Below are 8,566 nucleotides of genomic sequence, written 5' to 3'. Positions count from 1 at the left end.
GGGCCAGGGTTGGAGAGATCACTCAGCAGTTAAGAGTATGTGTTCCTATTGCAGAAGACATGGGCTCAATTCCTAGCACCAAGGTTGGTTAACTTATAACCACTTGTAGGTCTATCTCTACTACCCAATGCTCGGTTTCCCAGGATACATGTACTCATATGCATACAGACATATACACAAACATAATTAAAAATAACAACAATAAATAAATATTTTCCTAAACCCAGGGCCAGTGGTGTATGCCTATAATCATTGCAACTGGTTAATAGAGATAGGAAAACCCCTGGGGTCTTGTAGGCAGCCAATCTAGTCAAATTGGAACAGTCCAGGTTCAGTGAAACACCCTGAGTCACTGAGGAAAACACCCAGTGTGGATCTCTGGCCCCCACATGTATGCACACTTATTGAGAATCTGACAGAGCACAGGGACTAGCAAATAAGGAAGCAAAAAGGGAAGGGTCACATAAAGAGCATGGTGTGATAGAGGAAACAGGTTCATCAAATAGTATGAGCTAACACTATGACTTGTCATTTATTCTTTTAATTTTCACAACTCTGCTTAAAGCAAGTCCTGGCACCCTCCCCCTGGGCTTTCTAAAGTGAAAAAGCAGAAATAGAAAGAGGAGATGCTTCACCCAAGTTTAGGAGTGGCCGAGCTGAAATTTAAATTTAAATTAAGCTTGTCTGCACTCACAACAAAACACTGTGCACAAACTATTCCAGAATAAAACTGTGAACTTCCATAACACTGAGAAAAAGGCAAGGAGACAGGCTTGCAGGGAAATTTGATGTGTCCAGGGATGGAAGGAGAGACAGTCAGACAATGCTCTTCAATGACATTTGATCTAGGACTTTCTGGATAAGCAGTTTACTTGACTAGTCTGTAAGTTGAGCTCCAGCACAGTGGCCCTTTCCACACAGAGGACTCATGTTTGCAAAAGCCTGGAGGAAGTTCCCTGGGGAAGCTACCAGTGGTTCACACTGTGGGAAGGTATGGTGAGAGATAGGTGGTGAGATGGGAAAGCAACTGTCAGATTTCCATGACCATAGTCTTTATTTTGGGGGCAGCTGGAAGTCCTTCAGTTCCCAAAGAAATTTCTCCATGATGAACAGCCACAGAATGTGTAAAATGTGGTCAAAATACAGAAAACCTCACCTTTCACACCCTTCACTCACTCAATTATTGCAAGATATTGCCTGAGCTGGTGCCTGGGTGTCAGGAACATGGTCACCATCCTTGTGAGGTGTGTATAGAGCATGCTGGGGAGAAGTCTTAGACAGCCCACCTGTGCATGTTATGTCTATACTGCATGGGGTTAGGGGCCAGCCAGACCCTGTGTCAGGGTCTCTGTTGAATGGTCTCTCTGTGTTTTAATGGGAAACTAAAGATACATCCCCAAATTACAACTAGACCCAGTGACCAAAACAGACAGCACTTAACAATATCAACAGTCACTTGAGTCTTTATTGGATTTGAAACGTTTCTCATGAAGCCATCCCAGGATAAATCATGTGGGCATGAACTTTGCTAATTGAATCAAGGGTGATGAAATGTCTACAGACCTGTTATTCATTCTGCATATTGACATACTGAAACCTATCAAATGACTACAGTCAGCAAAATGTGGCATAAAGTCTAGCTGAGAGACAGAGTGCTTCCAAACAGACTTCAGAGCATTTTCAAATGTGTCTCCTTTGCCTCCTATTATTTTTTTCCTCCTGTAGAACAATTGTAGATACTACCCAAACTCCCTGTGGCTCACTTCTCCAAGCCAACCTTCTTTGTGTAACTCAAGAATGCTAAGCTCACTCCCACCTGAGAGTCTTTACTCCTACTATTCCCCTGCATCACATGCAGTTCCTTCTGATGCTCACATGACTGGCTGGGACCCCTCCCTAATGCTACAATTCAGACATCACCTCCCAGGGGAGCTGGTTTAGGCTGGTTGCTTAAGGTTTCCCAACCTGTAGCACTGTGAAATGATGTTGCTCTGAGATCTGCTTGGTTTCCTCTTCTGTCTTCCTTACTAAAATAAAAGCATCACCTAGCAAAAGGTGGGTGTTTTATCTCCCCAGTCCATTACAGAGAAGACTGAAGAATGCATGCATGGGTTATCTAGGGCTTTTTCCCAGCATGCTCTGGACACACCCCATGAGGGTGGAGACCCAGTCTCTGACACCCACAATACCCACTCAGTCAATATCTTGCAATAACTGAAAGGATGAAGGGTGAAGAGTTTCTCTGTTTTGACCACATTTTTACACACACTGTGGCTGTTCATCATTGTGGGGCCCTTGGCACAACATTTATTTGTAAATCAGAGGCATTCCAGCTGGGCCAAGGATGAAGACTGTTGTCATGGCAATATGGTGCTGCTGTGGATCCTACTTTAGTCTTGGAGCCACATAGCAAAGACACAAAATCCGGGTTCCTTTATCACTGCCTGGAGGAGAGCTACTGGGTGATCATCTAGCTGAGGTTCCCAGTGAGGTCTGAGGTCTGCCTATTATGTCAGCAACTATTTCCTTAACAAACTCAATACCTTTGGTCCACTTTCTACCAAGCCCTTGCAGTCTAGATATGAATTGCTGTCTGCTACAGGCATCACAGATACTTCCTCTGGGTCTGTCGCTCGTTTTTAACTCTCTGTGGCTGTCTTTTGTTCCACAGACATTCAGAATTTGTACCTAGTCAAATATGTCAGCCTGAGGCTTTGTTATACACTAAGAAAGAATTCCTCTATCTCAAGATTACAAAACAACATGCTCTAATATTTCTTTGCCATTCTTTTCTAAGTGGATCGTTAATTGTCACAATATTTCAATTGCCTATTGTTGCTGGTGGTGTAAAAGGCTCCTTTCTGCTGTGTTCCTATGCATTCTCTACTCCATTCTCTGAGATAGCTTTACCTACCTCAGGGTCACTTTGAGGGGAGGGGGGTCTCTGGAGCTTTATAGTTTGTGCTAATAATGTAACTGCCCTTACATTTTTAAAAAAAGATTTGTTCATTTAGCTAGCTAGCTAGCTAGCTACTATGTATAGAGTGTTCTGCCTGCATGTGTCCTTGCAGGCCAGATGGGGGCACCATATCTCATTGCAGGTGGTTGCTACAAATTGAACTCAGGACCTCTGGATCTTAAACACTGAGCCATCTCTCCAGTCCCTACATTATGTTTTTATTCCTCAGTTTTTAACTGTTTCTTTCCATTTATTCTTCCAGATTAATTCTAGAACAAATTATCTTTTCACCAAAACTATCTGAGTGTTTTGCTTACTAAAGTTACATTTATGAACTAATTTGAGAAATATCCCCTTTACAATATTGAGCCTACCTTAGAGAAACAATGTATTTATTTCTTCTTCTGCTTACATAATAAAGACATGATTTTCTTTTCATTGGCTGTCTTAGTTTGCCTCATGCTGCCATAACAAAATGAAGAGGTTTGTTTAGGTCACAGTTTTGGAGGGTAAAAGCCTAAGACTGGGCAACTTCAATTGCTTGGCCTGTCATGTGGTCCTTCATGTGCCAGTCACATCAGTGGCAGGAGTACTTGGGAGGGAGGGAGATCACAAGGCAAATGAGGAAGCAGGAGAGCCAGTTGGGAGGCTGGAACAACTTTGTATCAACCTGCTCTCCAGATAAGCAATCCAGTCCCTGTATCCTTCCCTAAGGCACAGCTGCGGACACCATCACACTGTGTTTTGGTTGGGAGAAACCACAGCAGTGGCCTTGACATCCCCTGCCTGCCATTATTCCCAGGTGTGTTAAAGAGCTTGCTGTTGTCTGAATTCCAACTATTGGCTGCTGTGGTGATTTACATCTAGAATATCCTCAAAAGGCACCGTGTTAAAGGATTGGTCTCCAGACCATGGTGCCGTTGGGAGCTAGTGTACCTTCAGAAACAGTCTTCCTCTTCTCTCTCATGTCCTGACTGTGAAGTGAAGGGTTTGTCATGTACTGCCACCACAGGGACTGCCTCACCACAGGCCCAAAGCAGAGAACCCAACCAATCGGAGCCAAAGCTTTTGAAACTGGAAACTAAAGTAAAACCCTTCTCTTTATTCTTGACTGTCTCTAGAGCTTATTAGAGTAACAGAAGTTCAATACCATTACCTAACCAGTGGTGATTTACATACCAGAGGATTATTGTTCTGCATATTTCCTTGTGCCCAAAGCCTTATTAATAATAATAGTTCAAAAAAAACCAAAAAGGCAGAAACTTCTTAAAAGTTAATCTTGTTACATAGTCCATCCAAGCAATTCTATCATCCTCAAATAACCATGATGTTTGTCTCTTTCCCTCAAATACTTGAATCTTTTACTCTATCTTATCTTACTGCTTAGACGAGGAATCTAGTCTCATTCTAGTCGACCTCAGGGACAGTGTCCATTTTGTGTTATTTACTGGAGAGGCCTCTATAGTTATACCATTAAATTCAATGTTGCCCTTCTTGTCTCGTGCCCTTTGTGCTTTGTAGTTTTCAGAACTCACTAAGTAAGTTTCAACTGGGAAACTATGCTTAGTTTTGTAAAAATGTGTGTTCAACATTCACAGAGGCAGTCATGTGGGTTTTCTCCTTTAACCCATTAGAAGAAAGGAATCACTGACAGATTTCCAAATGCCAGACCACACTCACTTTCATGGGACAAAGCCTTACTTCCTTGTGGTCTATTGTTCTTGAAATGCTTTTCTGGATCATATTTGCTGCTTTGTATAGATTTTTTTCAACCACATTCATAATCATATGGTTGTTGTTCAAGACCAGCAATATTCTGAACTCTTTTGGAATATCCTGAAAACATGATGTGGAAAGTTATGGATCTTCATGAACTAAGTGGCTAACTGAAAAGAAACATGGAATATAGGAACAGACTTCTGAGGTGTATCTAAGGCTAGTGGCTAAGCCTTCTGTTGCCAATCTACTTGCTAACTTTATAGGCATCACTGCATCCTTTTAATCATCTGGAGTCAAAAATGAAAACTGGGGCACGGGGAGAGCTGTAGGTCCCATTCAAGCTCATCCTGGTGCGTGAAGGCTGCACCAGGAAGACAACATTCATGGAGCACCACTTGATGGGCAAGTTTAAGAAAAAGTATGCAGTCGCCCTGGGTGTGGAGGTGTACCCTCATGTTCCATACCAACAGGGGACCTATCAAGTTCAACGTGTGAGACACAGCTGGCCAGGAGAAGTTTGAGGGCCTGCACCATAGCTACTATAGCCAAGCCTAGTATGTTATAGAATATTATTTTAAGGTATGTTACTTTTGTTTATGTTGTATTTGTTTAACTCTGTGAAGCTGTGATTCTTTGCCTGTCTAAAACACCTGATGGTCTTTAAAGAAGTGAATGGCCAATAGCAAGGCAGGAGAAAGGATAGGAGGGGCTGACAGGCAAAGAGAATATGTAGAAAGAGAAATCTGGGAGGAAAAAAGTAGTAGCGGAGAAGGAGGAGGACATCAGGGGGCAGCCACCCAGCTACACAGCAAGCCATGGAGTAAGTAAGAGTAAGATCTACAGAAGTAAGAGAATGGGAAAAGCCTAGAGGCAAAAGACAAATGGGATAATTTAAAGCTAAGGAAAGCTGACTAGCAGCAAGCCAAGCTAAGGCTGGACATTGATAATTAAGAATAAGCCTCTGTGTGTGATTTATTTGGGAGCTGGGTGGCAGACCCCTCAAAAGACCAAAAACAACCAACACTAGTGTTCCATTATAATGTTTGTTATAACATTAGAGTTACTTATGAGAACATAGCTAACTGGCATAGAGACCTGGTGTGTGTGTGTGAAAACATCCCCATCATGTTGTGTGGCAACAAAGTGGATATTAAAGAGGAAAATGAAGGCAAAATCTATTGTCTTCCACCAAAAGAAGAATCTTCAGCACTGTGACATTTCTGTCAAATGTAGCCACAATTTGAAAGCCTTTCCTCTGGCTTGCCAGAAAGCTCACTGGCGATCCTAACTTGCAGTTTGTTGCTACGCCTGCTCTTGCCCCACCCCACACGAGGTGGTCATGGACCCAGCTTTGGCAACAGAGTAGGCACATGATTTAGAGGTTGCTCAGATGACTGCCCTACAGGATGAGGGTGATGACCTGTGAGAAAGTGAGGATGGATACCTGCATGGGAAGTCTAGCTCTACAGACGACTGTCTTGTGACATCAGTGTGTGAGCCGCCTCATGTAGCTATGCAGAGCATGTGCTCTTATGGGATGCTGAAGGAGATGAATGGGCTTCTGAGTCAATGCAGAAGTTAAAACATACCTTAGTTTAGTTTAGACTTGTGTATTTAACTGTCTGGAACACAGCTGTTTCCTTCCTGAATTCAAAGATAAGGCTGCTGCTACAGTCATGGTGAAATATTCAGTGGTGAGATCTTGTTTGTTACTGTCATCCTTTTTTCTTTTGTTTAGAGTCAGAATAAAGTTGTATTTAAAATACAAGGTGGAACAGGCCTTTAATATCCCAGCACTCAGAAGGCAAAGGCCGGTGGGTCTCTGTGAGTTCAAAGCAAACCTGGTCTACATAGTGAGTTCCATGACAGCCAGAGCAAATGGGGGAGACCCTGGAGAGAGAGAGAGAGAGAGAGAGAGAGAGAGAGAGAGAGAGAGAGAGAGAGAGAGAAGTAAATTGGACTGGAATATAGGGGTGATTTGAGCTTTGTTGCATTGAACTTAGAAGGTGCTAATGCTAAAGAGGTTTCAACCATTTTAATAAAAGGTAACAGAAGCTAAAATCGCAAAAGCAGAAACTCATAATATACCTAAGCATCTGGGTGAGAACTCTCTGGCTCCAAATAGGCAGAAAAATGAAACCAAAAAGGAAGATAGTGTGGGTATTTGCATTCGGGGTTTTGCAAACAGAGAACCCCAATGTTTGAATTCTCAGTAGCATCTTCATAAAGGCAAAGAGTTCATACTGTAATTTAGACTGCTTCTGGTCCTGCTGTGACTTTAATGTTCTGTTCACATGTTTGAACACTCAGCCCCCAGCTGGGGGCACTGTTTAGGAAGGTTGCAGAACCTCTGGAGACTTACTTAAGGAAGTGGGTCACTGGGCCAGCCTTGAGGCTTGATAGCCCTGCCCCACTTCCTATCTGTTCTCTCCTTTTGAGTGCCGCTGCCATGTGACCAGCTGGCAATATTTCCACCATCACACCTTCCCCACCAAACTCTCAGGGACAGTTCAGTCTTCCTTTCCTTAGCTGCAATTCATGAAAAGTAATTCATATAAGCTCCTTGTATTTTTTGCATGAGAATATTTTGATTGATGAGAATATGCATGATTTTGTAAAGCATCACTTGAGATGGAAAATACAAAAGATAAGTTTGAAAGACATGCAATTTCTCAGCATGTTATTAGGATAGAGCAGTGGATCTCAACCTGTCACAGAGGTCACCAAAGGCCATTGGAAAATACAGATATTTACATTATGATTCGTAACAGTAGCAAAATTACAGTTATGAAGTAGCAATGAAAATAGTTTTATGGTTGGGGGTCACCACAACACCAGGAACTGTATTAAAGGGTCTCAGCATAAGGAAGGTTGAGAACCATGGGGATAGAGTGACTTCTGGCTGAGAACTGCCTGACAGGCACAGGTTCCAGGGGACAGCAGAGAGTTTCAGGTGAGCAGCCCCTCATCAGTATGTTCAGAACCTTTCCAATGGCCTGGGCTTGCTGCTGCACCCGGAGAAGGAAGACAGCACAAACCACAGGAAGGCAATGCAGAGCCAGGGAATGCTTAGCTCTTGTAGTCTCTAGCCTGGCTTCTCTTTAATACTGTCTTCAAAGGTCAGTCCCTATTTACAAAATGCTGCCTGATGGCTTCTCACCTCCAAATGCAAATTCCTTCACAAAAAATGCCCCTGGCTTACTTTTGCTCCACAAACTCTGTACTCACAGGAGGCAGGAAGGGAGCAGGCAGGACATGATTTCACAATCTATTCTGCAGCTCTTAATACTGAGAGACCCTTGAGAGAGTCTACACCTCCGACTCAAGTGGGTTTGCTCTTCTCAAGATTTAGACTTCATTAGGGAAAAAAGTGGAAAAGGCCCACTTCAGGACCCAAGCCAGATGCTACCTGCAGCTGTTGCGAGGCCTCCTCTCACGCAGAGCTCTTGCACAAGTGTTAATAAGGGTATTGGGATTCTCATGCTTCTGCTTCTCAACAGCACACGTGTCCCCAATTGCATGAGAATTGTTCACGCTCCAGCTAAGGAACCCAACGTCTCTAACCACAACAGAACAGAAGCAAGACGGATGTACAGGCATGCCTTACCCACAGCCCACATCAGACCCCGGGAATGCTTTGTGGGTTTTGTCCTCTGCAGGCTTCAGGATGTTTAGCTTCCTCTTGGTGGGACATCTTGTGCTAATTTCTTTTTAGCAGGCTGAAGAAGTTCCTTATGGAATTATTTTCTGAAAGTAGTTTCTGTTTTTGCTCCTCTAAGTGCATAAATCTTCCTTTGTCACATTCTAGGGTTGGTGTTGCAGGTAAATTTGATGCCAAAGAAAGCTTCTCTTTCTCCTTGTGACTGGTTTATTTTTCTTGTTAAAGAT

At 43.1% G+C, this 8,566-nt stretch overlaps 1 pseudogene; it reads left to right on the top strand.

The window, feature by feature from the left end:
- The first annotated feature begins 928 nt into the window (after window positions 1-928).
- On the top strand, window positions 929-6,104 carry LOC118596031 (annotated as a pseudogene).
- Window positions 6,105-8,566: the final 2,462 nt, after the last annotated feature.

This window comes from Onychomys torridus, chromosome 1, assembly GCF_903995425.1.
Source record: "Onychomys torridus chromosome 1, mOncTor1.1, whole genome shotgun sequence".
NCBI lineage: Eukaryota > Metazoa > Chordata > Mammalia > Rodentia > Cricetidae > Onychomys > Onychomys torridus.
The sequence above is the reverse complement of the archived record's forward strand: the minus strand, read 5'-3'. Positions and strand labels throughout refer to the sequence as shown.